The 16,811-nt window shown below is 37.7% G+C and overlaps 1 protein-coding gene across 2 annotated transcripts in view; it reads right to left on the reverse strand.

Moving 5' to 3' along the window:
• Positions 1-8,885, reverse strand: part of SLC35G2 (solute carrier family 35 member G2) — a 29,974-nt gene extending 21,089 nt beyond the window's left edge. Inside the window, exon 1 of one of the 2 annotated variants that reach the window (XM_015585776.2) lies at positions 8,706-8,885. The gene's annotated coding sequence lies outside the window, so the exon portion shown is untranslated. Of the gene's footprint in view, positions 1-8,572 lie in introns of both variants that reach the window. The other variant, XM_015585775.2, reaches the window with a different exon arrangement.
• Positions 8,886-16,811: the final 7,926 nt, after the last annotated feature.

Raw genomic sequence — 16,811 nt, forward strand, 5'->3', positions numbered from 1 at the left:
TCTAGACTAGAAATAAAAAAAAATAAAAATAAACATTTCCCAAAGAGTAAATTATTAGGACAAATGGCTAATTTTGAATTAGGTCTGTGGGTTAGATGGTAGAATTATATCAGTGTTAAATTACTCATTTTGATGATAATACTGTGATTATACAGGAGACTGTCTTGTCTTTAAGGAAAACATCTAAGTATTTAGGAGTAATTAGGCATCACATCTGCAACTTACTTTCAATTGGCTCAAAAAAAGAGAAAAAGAATATGAATGAATGATAAAGCAAACATTGTAAAAAAAAGTTCACAATTAGAGAACTTGGGGTGAAGGGTATATGGGAATTATCCTTCACCCAAGACATTAATTGGACTATGAGTTTAACTTTCCTATAAGTTTGAAATTATTTCTAAATAAAATGTTAAAAATGTGTTGGAGATAACAGTATCTATCATGGAGCTGTTGGGAGACATATATGAGTTAATATGTGTGAAGTGCTTAAAACAAAGCTAGGTACATAGTAAATGCTAAATAAATGTTAGTGATGATGGTGGTAGTAATGATGGTAGTAGTAATGATGAAGCCTTGAACTTTAAACCACAACTCATCTGAATCAAGACAAGTGGACTCTGACTCACTTATTTTCTTTTTAGATTTAATTTAGAAATTGAAATAATACTTATTTGCACTTGAAATGCTAATAACATTATTAAACTTGTTTATTGCAGTTTAAGTACACAGTGTTCATGTAGGATTGTATTTTATAAACTGGTGTCCTCAAGCATAAACATGTTAGTAATATTTTTTAAATAATTGAGATTGATTTTTTGAAAAGTAATTTTCGCCCTTCATTAACTTAAGCAAAATGGTGATAAAGAGAATAGAAAAGTCATATATATATACTACTACTGTCCCCATGGGAAGAGTCCTTCAAGTTGTGCATTCCATATATATCTCTTTATAGATATACATATACAATTTATACATGTAATATAGGACAACCATATACATACTATAATAATATACATAGAATTAAAGACCATGAGAATTGAAAAAAACTTGGGGAGTCATCTACTCCAATTCCTTTGCAAGTAACTACATCCTCTACAGCATTCCCAATAAATAGTACAGTTTGTTTGAACACCTACAATGACAGGAAACTTACTCCTTCTCAAGGTAGCCACTTGGGAGTCACTCTGATTATAAGATTATGTTTAACATTGAGTCGAAATCTTTCTCTATATAATTTCCAGAGGCTGTTCTTACATATTTCCACTAATTCAGTCCTTCTTCCACATGACAACCTTTCAATATCAGAAACTACTATTTCCTATCCTCTCAGATGTCTCATCATGAGTTTTTTCTTCTTCGAACTGAAAATCTTCTCTTTTTTCATTTATTCCATGTATAATCATGGTTTTCAATCTCCTCACCATGTTAACCACTCTTTTCTAAACATACACTGGTTTCTGTAATCTCTCCTATTGAGGAGATTCTGTTTCTATGAGGGCAGCCTGAGATCACACCAGCTAATATGGCAGCCCCATGCATTCATGTTTATTCCTTCATTCAGTCAGTATTTATTGAGTGCCTATAATAAAATTAAGAAGACAGGCTTTCTCTTAAAGACGTACATGTTCATTTGGGGAAAAAGATAATATGATATCAAGTGCCATAAAAGAGACATAAGTGTTATATACATTAAAGGAAGGAAATTATACAATTAAATAGGTATTTGCTTTAACATTAGAGTACTGAAGAGCAAAGCAAAAATAATGACAATTCCAGACCTATTTTGGGGGGGATAGCATGAGAATTGGCAAAAAGCTGCAGATTGAGATTTAAACTACATTAGAAGAGAAACTCCCAGATTAGCATTACCATACAGATTTAGAAGACATAAAGCATTTATACAGAGCTTTTTTTTTTACCCTTGAGAGCTCTGACAAGAGGATCAATAATCCAGAGTGATTTACATTCAACTTTATAGGAAGGCAAAAAAAAACAAAAAACAAAAAACCTCACACATCCAACTAGACTACTATGCACCAGACTTATACCAATTCTTTACAGGTGTTATCTTACTTAATCTCACAACAACCCAAACAAGGTAGGAACTAACTAACATTAGTACCTTTTTTTTTTTTCAATCAATCAATCAATCAATCAATAAGTGAAGCTTACAAAGGTGCAACCAGGCTTCAAATCCAAGCTGTCCAACCTTACAGCCCAATTTGAGACCAAACAAAGCAATCTCTGGCAAACTCCTACCCACATACCCACACTCATCCTGGTAGACTACTCACTGAACAATCTGTTCCTCCTCTGGGCTCAATAACAGTTTCTACAGGGCTCTGTTCTAGCGCTTGATACAGTATCACTGTGAGTTGTATATGTAACACTAACCCCTGATAAAGTGTTACTGCTCCAAGAACAGAGATTATATCCTTATCTTCTCGGTATCCACAGGTCCTAGGGCATTGCCAGACTCAAGGAATGCTGAGAGAATAAATGAGTCCTCTAGCAGAGCTGGCTTGCTTTGGAGAAAGTCACCTTCTTAACTGAGAACCTCTAATTCTAGGTCTAAGTAGTTGTGAAGCAGTCCTTTCATCGCCACAATTCTGCGACCTAACTCTATCTTTTATCTCCTAACTCTAAGGGAATCCAAGAAGTAAAGTAAGTATCTGGCTTTAATTCATCGCCACCCTCAGCAGCCTCATTCGCCTTTGGGATCTTCACCCCCACATAGAATAATAGGTCGGCCAGAGTTACACAGAGATCAGAAGCAAAATAAATAGGAAATTAGATTTCTACTTTCCTTCGTCAAGTTCTTAAAGTAAAAGTCAGAGTTCAGTAAAGTTGCTGATAGTTTGGGGTCTTAAATAAAAGAAAAGAGATACAAAGCAAGTGCCTTTGATAAGTGAGAAAACGATTAAATTTTAGTAAAGATGACAGGCATGTGGATTGAGTTCATATATAACATAACTATGGAATAGTGTTAACTGCACATGAAGTAGGCCCATTGGTCACACATAATTCCACTACAGCACTGCCTATAAGAGAAACAAGAGAGAATAAATAATTTAATATGTGTAATGTTATATAAGTGCCAAAATTTGAAAATTATATATATGTATTAACATTTATAAGGCAAAATAAAGGTTTAGTCCACAGAAGATAAAAAGCTCTGTGATCTCAGTTAGTCTCTGACATTTTCCAACCACATAGAAGGGTATTTCCTGTGTCCAGACCACAAGGTAGATAGATAAAAAGTGAGAAAGGAGGAGGCACTAGAGTGATTATCATTCTCCTTCTCACACTCAATGGCCAGCAGACAGTGACTATTAATGTAACACTTTGGTTACTTGGAGAATCTAATGCTAAGGGCAGAATGGCAGGAAAAAAAATGTGTAGTGATAGAGAAGGGTACTTTGCTTGCTTTTATAATCAAAATAATGCAAGAGAAATATGAAACAAGAAGGAAGATATAACAGTGGTGCATAATATCCTGGGACCGTGACTTATCAGAGTGTTTAAGAATATCATCCATGGTACAAGGTGGCCTCAGCAAGGACAATGAAGCACTATTCTCATCACCAGCAAAATATTTTAAAGTGCTCAGAAAAAAAGTGGTCCTGGTTAGAATATGATTAATGCCATCATCTTCTTCCTCACCAACAAATTCCAATCCCAGACTGGAAGAGTATATTTCTACTTAGCTCACCAGGAGGTAAAGATTCCTCAAGGACCTAATAATTGGGGGAAGGTCTAATCTTCATTATAATAACCACAAACTGTCAGGTTCCTAGATAGACCAACAAATGCTGAGATCTGCTAGGAGATCTGAGGTGTGGATAGCAATGGTATCCAAGTTCAAAGGTATTAGGGAATTCAGCTATCCATTTGAAATTAAGATATTCTATACATATTCACTTCATTAAGTCTGTGTCTTTGGAAAGACTCTAAATTATGTAAAAGTATGAAAAAAGTTATGATTAATCTGTTAATGTCTCTGCCAATTTCCCCAAATACTATTTTCTCACGTGACTAAATTCACTAACTCCCATTTCTAATAGCTAAAACAGAATTGTCAGCCATATTAATTAAATAAGTCAGCCAGTGTGATCATTGCCCCTCTTCAGTTTGAGCCCCTCCGCTTGCAACTACCCCACCCCTTAGCTAGAGCTGATTGGCAGGTCTACCAACAAATAGACAAAACCTTTGAGGTCCTGTTTAGAAACAGAATTGGTGACTATCTAAAGACAATAAGAATCTAGGTTCTAGTCCTTAGTAAATTTAATCATGTTCTTTCTCTCGCTAGAGAATAGTTTTGTAATCTTGGGGTGGGGATTAGAGTGGTGTCAAATCCCACTCAAACATCACAAAGGAAAGATCAACAGGTTTGACTCCATGAAAATTTAAATCTTCTGTGCAAAAAAAAATAATAAAAATAAAAATAAAAATAATTTTAAGTGACAAACTAAAAACAACAAAGAGTCAACGACTTTCATCCAAATGGGCTCTTAAAAACTCAAGAAAATTGGGCAAAGGCTATGAATAGGTAATTCACAAAAGAAGAAATACAAATAACCCAATAGACACATGGAAAGATGCACGATTTCTATAAACAGACACAAAAATTAAAAGGAGAGTGAGATAACTTTTTCCTCTTAGGTAAGGAAAATGGAAAAAGCTGATTATATCTAACATAAGTGAGTGAAGAATCTAGAACAGCATGCACTATTGATTGCAGAGCAAATTGTTCAAGATTTTTGGAGGGCAAACAATATGTACCAAAATGTAAAATGTACATTCTCCCTAACCCATTTCCTAATTTCAATTAGGAATTTATTCTAAGGAAATAACACCATAACACAGTGGTATATTAAAAGAATATTCACTAAGCATTGTTTTTATTATCCAAAATTGTAAATAATCTAAATGTACTTAAATTAAATATTGATTAATTCAATATTTATATTATCAAGTGGGAAGATATCCATATCTTATGTGGAAAAATAGAAAAATAGATATAATATGATTCTATTTATGATACACCAAATTTAAGATGCACATTTTTTTCAAATTTCTCAAGTCAAAATGCATCTTACAATTAATAACATCTTACATTCAATGAAATGTATATTTATTTATTAATTTAATGATCTAAAAGTATTTATTCCAAATTAATATTCGTGGTTACCTATGGAGAATGACTTATTAGAGGGTTTTATCTTCTATTCTGGTGTTGTTTTCATTTTTTATAATCAGCTATATTTTAAATTTTCTTCTATTAAAACAATAAAATTATTCCCATTTGTCTGTTCTAAAATGTTTTTAAACCTCTGAAAGAAAGTACTACAGAATAGCTCATCAATGCCTGAATAATCATTCTTTTAGTTTTTGGAAAGAGTTATTTTGATCCATAATGGATGTCAAAAAAAAAAAAAGTGTTTGTTTTTAAAGGTATTTGACCAACCTTATTTGTGTACATTCTTATGAACCTCAGTGATATGAATTCCTTAATTTGGCTAAAGGTAGACTGTGTTATATTTTCTTTCATCTACAAAAAAATACTCTAAAGAATAGCTCCTTTTGAAAAAGACTGCATACTAACAGTTAAAAAATACTACAGACTAAACAGCATTTTAAGTAAAAACACTTTCATTAAATATTTAGAAATTAAATACAGCACATTGAAGGGTTACATGTTATTCCTCGTGGAGGACAAGCCTATGTATATGTGTGTGGGTTAAACATAAATAATTACTTCTTTAAAGCCATCTTCAATAGAATTTTACTAAATGAAAAGAATTTAACTAAAAAAGGAAGTGGGGGTATAAACCTAGAGTTTAAAATGTAATCTTTTTTATAAAATAAAAAATATGGTAGTTTCTTTTATTATAGAGAAGTGAAAGACTAATGTAAATGACAGAAATGGTAAAGAAAATACATATTTGACTACATAGAAATTGAAATTTTCTATACAGTATAAAATATCATAAATTTTAAAATAAAAAAAATTAAGAAAAAAATTACAACATATGTAACCGATTCCTTAGGAAACAAAGAGCTCTTATAAATAAGAAAAAATGTAAGCACATCAATTGAATAAGGATATGAGTTCACAAAATAGTATAAAAAATAAGTATAACCAATAAATATATGAAAAGATGTTCTTTTCTGCCTATTCAATTGGAAAATATTTTTAAAAGGTTGATAAAATCTGATAACCTAATTTTGGTGATAGTGTGGGGATACTGACATTCTAATTCAGTGTTTATAGTGGTATATATCGGTACACCTTTTCTGTAGCACAATCTGGAAATAGTGTTCTCCCAATAAATATTTCTTGAATACACTGGCACTGTTTAAATGCTGAGAACATAGTAAAGAATAAAACAGACAAGAGAGGAGACAGAAAATAATTGAACGAATAAATGAAAAAAAATGTATCAAAAAATAGAATGTATCTACCTGCTGAATCATCAATTTCATTTCTAGGAATTTGTTTTAAGAATATAGTCAAACAAGTAAACAGATGTTTGTTCAAAAATATTGTTTGCAGACTTGTCTATAATAGCAAAGAATTGTAAATACATAAATGTTCATTATTATGAGATTGTTTAAATAAATTACGTTCTATCCACATAGTACAATATTATTCAACCTTTAATAATGATGACCTAGTTTTATGTGTATTGGTTTGAAAGACATTAATGATAAATTCTATAGTGAAAATTCAACCAACAGAAGATCAATCCATTTAAAATGCATGTGTGTTTATCTAAAAGAAAATCTATTTACAATGGTTTTTCTCTAGTTTATGCATTTCTCTATTACCTAAATTTCTTACAATGAACATATATTTTGTGAGAAAAAACAGATATCAATGTTTTGAAAGATATATACGTAAACTTTAAGTTCGCAAACCATATAACACCAGTATATTTGAAATTGCCAGCATTATGATACATCTCAGTCATACTTTCTTCAGATTATAACTTTCCATAAGGTTATTATCTATAAATTTTTCATTAATTCTTTTTAACTTCCTTTAGGAACATCTTTTATTTTGTATAAATATGAATTTTCTATCTTTCTAGACTGTCTTTGTTCTGCTATTAAAATACTGTATGTATAAATACTTAATTGCTCGGCAAAATACCAAGCACTTTAATCCACAGGTTCTGTGATTTGGGAACAGATGATTATGAAAATTAATGGTTCTGCAGAGATCAGAAACACTAGAGGTATCAAAAAAAATAACGATGGATTACTCAAAAGTTCTGGAAAAATGTGTGACTTGTAGTGTGTGATGGCGTTAAAAACAGGAGTGTATTTACATGTGCATTATGTTTGCCTGTGTATTCACATATGTGTATCCTACATATACATACGTGAGATTCATGTTCATGCTCACTGTGTGTACTTGCATGTAGAAAATCAAACCTGTTATGTAGGGTCAGCATCAGCGAGCCACATTTGCCTTTATGTTATCTTCAGGAAACCGACATCAACCCATCTGCAAAGGGTTTCAGTGTTGGACTGGCTCCACTCTGGCCACCGGCCTAGGAGATGGGCTATTTCTGGCAAAGGTGCAGAGTAGAACCGTGAGGCAGGCAGCGGCCCAAAGTAAGCCGACGGAGGCTCTTGAGGCACTTCAGCACCACGGACACGGGCAGCCCCAATCAAAGTCCTTTCCGGCGGAATAGCCAGTGGAGACCGCCCTCTCCCTAGCCGCCCACAGCCCTCTCCACCCAGTGCGTCACTATCTCGGGGACCTTAGTCGTCACTCAGCAGCGTGCTTTCCCTCCCGCTCCTAGCCAAGCCCCGCCAAAGATTGGACGGAAATGCAGATCCGTGCAGCGCCCCCACTCGCCCCAACACAAGTCTTCCTGCTGGCCCGCGCCACCCTTTTATCTACTCTTCCTCTCAAAAGAGGCCAAACCGGCGCACGTGGCGTAGAAATGCTACAGCGCCCAGAGGCTGGTCAGGGAGGATTCCGTTTTTCTACGGTGGGCTGGGGAAGGTTGAGTAGACTTGCCCTGCGCCTCCAGCTTCCATACTCGGCCGTAGCCTGACCCACTACTCCTTGCCCTCCTCTTTTATTGGGGAAAGATTTCTACGAACCGTTTATTCTCCACGAAAATCTCAACCCATTTAGATGCGTTCGAGAAACATAGACATTAGACGAGAGTAAAAGAAAATACTAATTCTTGGCCATATTTCTAAAACCATTCAGCGTTCTTAAAAGTTTGTATTTGAAATTGATCCCATGACGCCATAGGGACTCACCCTTGTTGGGTGGGCTTCTAGGAGAGAGGAAAGCAATAGCCCTTGGCCTTTATCATAGAGGCTGGGGAAGGACCCATACCTGCGACGGCGGCAGGAAGTGGGGGCGTAGAGGCCGTAGCTGATGCTGACCGTACTGACCCCAAGTCCTGGTTCCCCAAAAGACCAGTGCAGGGAAGTGGGGTCCCCACGGCCTTTCAGGCATCGAGCACAGTCCCCCACAAAGGTTTGTGGAGAGGGCGGGGCGCTTTGCCCCTGGCTGGCCCAACCCAGAAAGAGATACTCTGACCTTTAGATGCAACGGCTAAAAGCGGGCGTGTGGGATTCGCAGGACTCTCCCACCCCTTCCAGGTGGGGCGGCTGGGCAGGCAGGGTCAAGGTCCCAGTCCGCGGCTGCCGATCGGCTCTCGGGGCCGGGTTACCTGCGCGTCCCGGCAAGGAAGGCACGCCGGGGCTGCTAGCTGCTGCGCTCCTAAATACAGCCTCGGAGCCCGCTGAGGGCTCCGCGCTCTTCGCCAGGAAAACCGCGGCGGTGGCTACTGAGGATGCCAGGCGCGGCGGGGAGAGGGGCCGTGGGTGCGGGCACTGCGCCTGCGCTCTCCACTGCCCACCTCCGTACCCGCCCGGCCGTGCAGGCGTTGAAGACCGCGGGGGGCGCCCTGGATTTGTGCCTGGACTGAGGGACTTCCCGTACCCGCGCGGTGGGAGGGTCCAAAGGCGCTGGGAAACTGCCTGCTGGGGCCGCCTCGGCCTGTACCCTTGGAGAGAGTGACACTGCAGAGCTGGTTCCTGGACGCAGGTTGATATACCCCAATTCCGTGCTGAATAAATGTAGTCTCTTGGGAACAGACCTGGTCATCAAACCAATGGATTAGATGGATCAAGAGTACAACCCTAGACCAGGCAAAAAAGGGTGAGGCCTGAACCAAGGTGATAGCTGTGGGAAAAGATAGGATGTGACGGCTGGTTTTACCTCTGTCCCTCCAAATCCACTCTCCACCCTGCTCTGTGACTCAGGGCTGACTTTTGTGGGCTACATTAAACGTCTGCAGACTTTTATTTGGTTTGGCCAATGGGAGACACCTGCAGGAGATTACAGAGGAGGGTATTATTCAGGACCACCCTCTATACGCCCAGAGGGCCACTCTTTTAGCAGTGGCTGTATTCTTCACCTGAATGCCATTGCTCCAACCCTGTGGCCCTCTCCTACAGTTCTCTCTTGGTTCTGTTTACCACTCTCTGCCCTTGCCCCTTCAGGCCTGGGACTGGTAATGGCTCCCAGAAGTGGCCTTTAACCCTATCCGCGCCTTTTAAAATAGTACCTTCATTAAACTCTTCTCAAATATTCTTGGATATGTTGTCCCATCTTTTTCCTACCATTCCAGGACACTATAATATATTTTACTTTATTGTGATTGGGAAGACGCAGAAGGAGAAAAATGTGTAAAAGAAAGATGGGGCTTTTAAAAGGTGACATGTCTCCCAGAGTCATCTTGACACAGTTCCCTGGACTCTAAGCAGCCATCATGCTAGGTGGTGTCCCCACGGGTCCCCCAGCCTGAAGGCACCACAGACAGATTGAGTAGACCCAAGAATGGGATTCAGACCACTCAGAACCAATGTATTCACAAAGGGGCTGAGGATCAACTGAGTGTCCAGCATAATAGAACGTTTGGATGCCTCTTGATGTGAAAAGACAATCTAGATCTTTATGGACCTAGTACTGGTACTCTTCCAACGGCAGCTAGGCTGCTTTTGAATGAGTTAATATTCTTATGACACTTAAAAGAGTCCTGGGCACAGTATCTAAAATATGTGTTTATGAAAAAGCTGCTGAGTGAGACTCTCCATGAGAGTCTCCAGCTATTTCTGTAGAAAACCCAAAGAATGTTCCCAGAGAGGAGAGAAATAAAAGGCAATAGAATGAGTGACAGTCGTTAAATTGCCTCTACCACTCCATATCAGCTTGGTCTGTATCTGACTTATAAAAACAACCAAACAAGTTTAATCCCCCCCCCCCCCGCCCTCCCTCCGCAACACACACACATTCAAAAAGCATACAAAATAAAACAAAACCCTAAGGCACTATCTTGGCAAAACATACCCAAAGGGAACCCCAGGAGTAGCTTTTTGCAAACAGAATTAATATCCAAGCAAACACACTATTTGTATGGAATACAAATGAGACCAGAACAGAACATTTACATGTATTTTCAGCCTATCACCCTTTCGAAGAGGAAGGATCCTTTGCTGTTCAGAAAGCATCCTGGACCTTAATTGTACTGATCTACATAAGGAGTATACAGAAAAGGGGCCTCAGAAGGCTAGACTGAACTACGAAGCTCAGCTAGATTTTGTTTCTCTTGGAGGAAGTAGGAGAGGAAGAGAGCCAGAAATGCTTTGAGGATGGGAGTAAGGAAAATGAATATGTAGAGTGATCTGAGTTTAGGAGAGAAGGTTTCTGGGAGATTTGAGAGAATGAGACTAGGAATTTAGCACAACTGCTATTCGGAATGACAGAGATACTGAGAAACAGGGGAGAGGATTTTTAGATGTTTGTTACGTATAATAAGTGGAATTCTTCTGTGCTATAACTGAGGGCTTTTTCTTGCAAGTGTCAAAAACTCAAACTCAAGCTGATTTAACTGAAAAGTCCATGGATAGATATCTTTGGGGAAGGCTGGATCCAGAGTGAAAACAATGTCATCAGGGCATTGTCTCTCCTTTTCTCTCTGATGACTTCATTTTTTTTTTTTTCCAGAGAGGTTTTTTTTTTTTTTTTTTTTGGTGACATTGGTTAACAAAATCCAGTAAGTTTCAGTTGTACAATTCAACAGTAAGGCATATATTATTGCATTGTGCCCGTAGTTAGAATTCTTTCTGTCACCACAGACCCCTTTTATCCATCTCCCTCCCCTCCCCCCACACCTTCCGGTAACCATTAGTCTATTGTCCATGTCCATGAGTCTCTGTATGGTTTGTCCTGTTTGTTTGTTGCTTTTAGGTTTATATCCCACATATAAGTGATATCATGTGGTTTTCAACTTTTTCTGTCTGGCTTATTTTGCTTAGCGTGATTATCTCAAGGTCCATCCATGTTGTTGCAAATGGCAGTATTTCATCTCTTCTTATGGCTGAGTAGTATTCCGTTGCATATATGTACCACAGCTTCTTTAGCCAATCATCTATTCAGTTACTTCTATGTTTTGGCTACCGTGAATAATGCTGCTATGAACATAGCTGTGCAAATATCTTTTCAGATATATGTTTTCAAGTCTTTGGGGTAAATACGCAGTAAAGGGACTGCTGTATCATATGTAGATTAATTCTTAGTTTTTTGAAGAAACTTCATACTGTTTTCTATAGTGGCTGTAACAATTTGCAGTCTCACCAGCAGTGTATGAAGTTTCTTTTTCTCTGCATTCTCTTCAACACTTGTTATTACTTGTCCTGTTGATTAGAGCTATTCTAACAGGTGATTTTTCATATATATTTCCCTAATATCTAGTGATGTTGAGCATCTTTTCATATGTTTGTTGGCCATTTGTATATCTTCTTGGGAAAAGTGTCTGTTCAGGTCCTCTGCCCATTTTTTAATGGGATTGTTTGGGGTTTTTTTTTGTTGTTATTGAGTTGTATGAGTTCTTTGTATATGTTGGATATTAGGCCCTTATCAGAGGTGTTGCTTGCAAATATATTTTCCCATTCGGATGATTGTCTCTTTACCTTGTTAACGGTTTCTTTTGCTGTGCAAAAGCTTTTCAGTTTGACGTAGTCCCATTTATTTATTTTTGCTCTTACTTTCTCTTGCCTTTGAGGTCAAATTCATAAAATCTTCTTTAAGTCCAAGGTCCCTGAGCTTATCCTATATTTTCTTCTATGCAATTTATTGTTTCAGGTCTTATAGTCAAGCCCTTAATCCATTTTGAGTTAATTTTGGTTTGCGTTGATAGACAACAGTCCTGTTTCATTCTTTTGCAGGCGGCGGCTTTCCAGTTTTCCCAGCACCATTTATTGAAGAGGCTTTCCTTTCTCCACTGTATGTTTTCAGCTCTTTTGTTGAAAATTATTTGCCCATATAAACATGAGTTTACTTCTGGACTCTTGATTCTGTTCCACTGGTACGCGTGTGTTTGTTTTTCTGCTAATACGATGCCGTTTTGATTATTGTCACTTTGTAGTATAATTTGAAGTCAGGCAGAGTGATGCCTCCAGCCTCGTTCTTTTTTCTCAGGATTGCTTTGGCAGTTTGGGGTCTTTTGTGCTTCCATACAAATCTGATGATTTTTTTGTTCTCTTTCCTTAAAAAATGCTGATGGGATTTTGATGGGGATTACATTAAATCTGTATAATGCTTTAGATAATAAGGTCATTTTAATTGTTGGTTCTTCCAAACCAAGAACACGGAATATCTTTCTTTGTATCTTCTTCAATTTCTTTTAATAGGATCTTATAGTTTTTGTTATATAAGTCCTCCACATGTTTCGTTAAATTTATTCCTAGGTATTTTTATACTTTTTGTTGCAGTTGCAAAAGGAACTATTTTTTCCACTTCTTTTTCTGACACTTCATTATTACAGTTTAGGAATGCTATGGATAGTTGAACATTAATTTTGTATCCAGAAACTTTACTGTATTTGCCTATTGTTTCTAGTAGTTTTCTTGTGGAGTCTTTAGGGTTTTCTATATAGAGAATCGTGTTATTTGTAAATAGTGAGTTTGACTTCTTCATTTCCTATTTGGGTGCCTTTCATATCTTTCTCTTGCCTGATAGTACTCGCTAGGACCTCTAATATTATATTGAAGTTGTGATAGTGGACAGACTTGTCTAGTTCCTCATCTTAGAGGAAAGATTTTTAGTTTCACACCATTAAGTATAATGTTGGCTGAGGGTTTGTCATATATGGCCTTTATTATGTTAAGGTACTTTCCTACCAATTTTGTTAAGTGTTTTGATCATAAATGGATGCTGTATCTTGTCAGAGGCTTTTTCTGCACCTATTGATATGATCATCTGATTCTTATTTTTTAATTTGTTTATATAGTGTATCACATTAATCGATCGGCATATGTCAAACCATCCCTGTGCCCCTGGGATGAAGCCCACTTGATCATGATGTATAATCTTTTTAATATGTTGCTGTATTCAGTTCGTTAGTATCTTATTTAGGATTTTTGCATCTGTGTTCATGAGAGATATTGGTCTATAGTTTTCTTGTTTTCTGTTATCTTTACCAGGTTTTGGTATCAGGGTAAGGTTTGTGCTGAGAAGTCCTACAATAATGTAATGAGTTTTCCTTTATAGGCTACCGTCTTCTTTTCTCTGGCTGCCCTGATAATTCTTTCTTTGTCATTGATAATTTTAATACAATGTGTCTTGGTGAAGGCCTTTTTGGGTTGAGATAATTGGGTGTTTCGTTGACTTCTTGAATTCCATTTGGGAAATTCTCGTCCTCTATTTGTCTGAAAATGCTTTCTAGTCCCTGCTCCTTTTCCTCACCTTTGGTAATGCTCATTATTCTTATGATTCCTCTCCTGATGGTATCAGCTAGTTTTTGTATTTCTCTTTCATTATTTTTCATTCTTCAATTTCTCTCTTCTTCTTTCTGATTTATTTCTAGATTTCTGTCTTTGACATCACTGATCCTTCTCTCCATTTGGTTGACTCTATTTCCCAAGCTTGCTATTTCTGTTTTCATCTCTTTCAGTGTATTCTTCATCTCCAGAAGTTCTATTTGGTTCTTTCTGAGGGTTTCAATCTCCTTGCTAAAAATCTCATTCTGCTGATTTAGTTGTTGTTGTTGTTGTTTTTTCAATTCTTGTGGTAGCTCTTATTCACAGATCCCTTGCTCAGACATGCTTGTGTGCAGGTTGGGTATTTTTAGTTAAGTTTTAGATGTTCAGCTTATTGTCGTTTCAAGGGGAGAGTCCTGGGGACATCTCTCACTCCACCATGCTTCTGACGTCACTCTCTGTTGACTTCAAAAAGTTTATTCTCATGTAGTGATTTCTTCCCATCTCTCCATCTTTCCCCAGTGTTCAACTTATATCATCTTTATACCTAACCATTCCAGTAGAAACAGAACACTTATTTCCAAGTAGTTCCAATAAAATCTTGGGAGTATGTCTCATTAGCAAATTCTGGATCTTATATCAAACCATATACCTTAGTCTGGGACAGAGAATTGCGGAGAGGTCATTCTCCAAAGGAAAATCAGGGTTCTCTTATTTAAAAAAAAATCTATAATAATGGGCAGGTGAAAAAAGGACTATAGGTACCTCTCAAAGAAACTTCAGTTAAGATTTATATTGCTTTTCAGTATTTTTAATACTAAACTAGTGTGTTTTTTTGAAGATGACATCACGTTGACAAGAGCAGCAAGGCAGTGGAAACATTTCAACCTAAAAAATAAAGTGAAATATCTTGTTATTCCCATTGAAAGAGCACCAGAAAAGATTTTTAAAATGTATTTTGTTTTGAGCTTCCACATATACACAGCCTTTATTTAAGTAAAGACTCTTTTGTGATCCCAGCAAACAATTTAGATCCCTGAAAGACCAAAGACATTACTAGAGTTTCTGATTACAATTGTGAAAATACTTGTTTCCCCCATCAGCACCACCACAACCTCAGTCTCATAATCAGACACAAAGCTCAGTACTCATAGCACTCTGAGCTAAACAACTAAGAGTTGGTTTGTATACCTACATGGGAAGGCACACAGTAACACCCCATTTCAGAAGCATTCATACTACTTTCAAACTCAAATACCTGGCACACAACCACAAATCTTGAAATAAGTGAGGCAACTTGCTATTTCAAAGTTCAAGCACTTGCCTTCATCTTCACATTGTGTATGAAATGAAGGGCACCAATAATAAGTGCAAATATCTGTTTTCCCTTAATCAATTTTTTTCTTCATTACAATTTACAAGTATATTACCACATTTACTCGCTTCACCACTTATTCGCTTCCTTATCAGGAAAGCAGATAATCGTAACCTACTACTCAGGACTGTTATTAGGGCTAAATTAGCTAATATATGTAAAGAGCTTAAGACAGTGTCAGGCACCAAGTAAACACTAAATTAATTTTTGCTATTATGGTTACAGAGGTCAAAAAGTAAATACCTCTGGATAAGTAAAATGAGTGAAAAAGTCTACATGGAGATCATGTCTGAAGAGCATGCTATATAAAGAGAGTATCTGCTAACAGCTTCAGAGAACATAAGGAAATGTGAATCTGGTATTGAAAGATCTTCTGTTTTTTAAATAGGGAATAGGAGTCTTAATTTTTGTGAGAAAATTTTTGATTGTTAAAAATGTAAATACATTTATGATTAAAAAGAAAAACAAACAAGGAATAGAACAAACAAGGAATAGAAGGGCCTAGCCTGCCCCCCCCCCCAAAAAAAATAGCATAGATGATAGAGGCTTTGTTCCTCCCTCTTGCAACCACATCAAAGTTGGGATGGAAATGCGGAGCAAACAGCAACCAAAGTCCCCTGGAATCTAGATGAACAGAAGCACTACAACTAGGGAGAGAAATACTTAATCAATCTGCAATGGTAGAAGGTAGAGGGGGGCAAAGACCAATAGGCTGAGTGGGGCAGTGGCTACAGCAGCAGCAGCGAGCTCTTAAAGGAGACCTTCACGGTGAAGACCCTGCTCACTCTGAGCACCAGTGCCCAATAGGCTGCATTGGAGACACCAAGGTCTTACAGGGAGACACTGAGTTGTCAGAGGGAGGGCCAGAGGTAAGGTTCTCTCCCAGGTAAAAGTGTTGGCAGTATCTATTGTTCGTCTTTTAAGCCCTCCCCACTCCCAGTGTGCAGATGCAGTGCCTCCATAGCTAAGACATCATGGAACTGGACACAAATGTCACTCTGCCCAGAGGATTCCCTAAAACTCTGCCTCCCCCAACTCACAGCCCCACCGAAGCCACATACAATCGTGCCCTCAGGGAGTCTGGTGCTTCTTGCTGAGCAGTGCCAAGACTCACACTGGTGGCAGCTGATCTCGGTTTCTGGCATGGCTTCTTGAGGCAACTGTAAGCACAGCATCTGTGGATTGCTTGCTGAATCTTAACAAGAGGACTGGAGGGGCACAAACTGGGGCTAAACTTGGCCTGCAGGTGAACCCCATTCAGGACTCTGCCACTGGACGCCTACTAAACAAAGCCACACTAATAATATCAGAGACTTAGGAGCTTTGTTTAGTACAGAAACAGACACAGAAAGACAGCTAAAATGGGAAGACAAAAAGCAGAAACCATATGAGAGAACAGAACGGAGATCCAGGAATAATGGAGTTAAGCAATCTAACAGATGTAGATTGCAAAATGCTGGTTGTAAAGATGCTCAATGAACTTAGAGGAAGTGTAGATGAACTCAGTGAGAACTTTAACAAAGAGATAAAATACATAAAAAGAGAAATGGAAATTATAAAAGAAAACCAGTTGGAAATGAAGAACATATTGTCTGAGATGAAGAGTATATTAGAGTGAATCAACAGAGTGGATAAGGAC

The sequence above is a fragment of the Pteropus alecto genome, unplaced genomic scaffold, assembly GCF_000325575.1.
Source record: "Pteropus alecto unplaced genomic scaffold, ASM32557v1 scaffold92, whole genome shotgun sequence".
Lineage (NCBI taxonomy): Eukaryota > Metazoa > Chordata > Mammalia > Chiroptera > Pteropodidae > Pteropus > Pteropus alecto.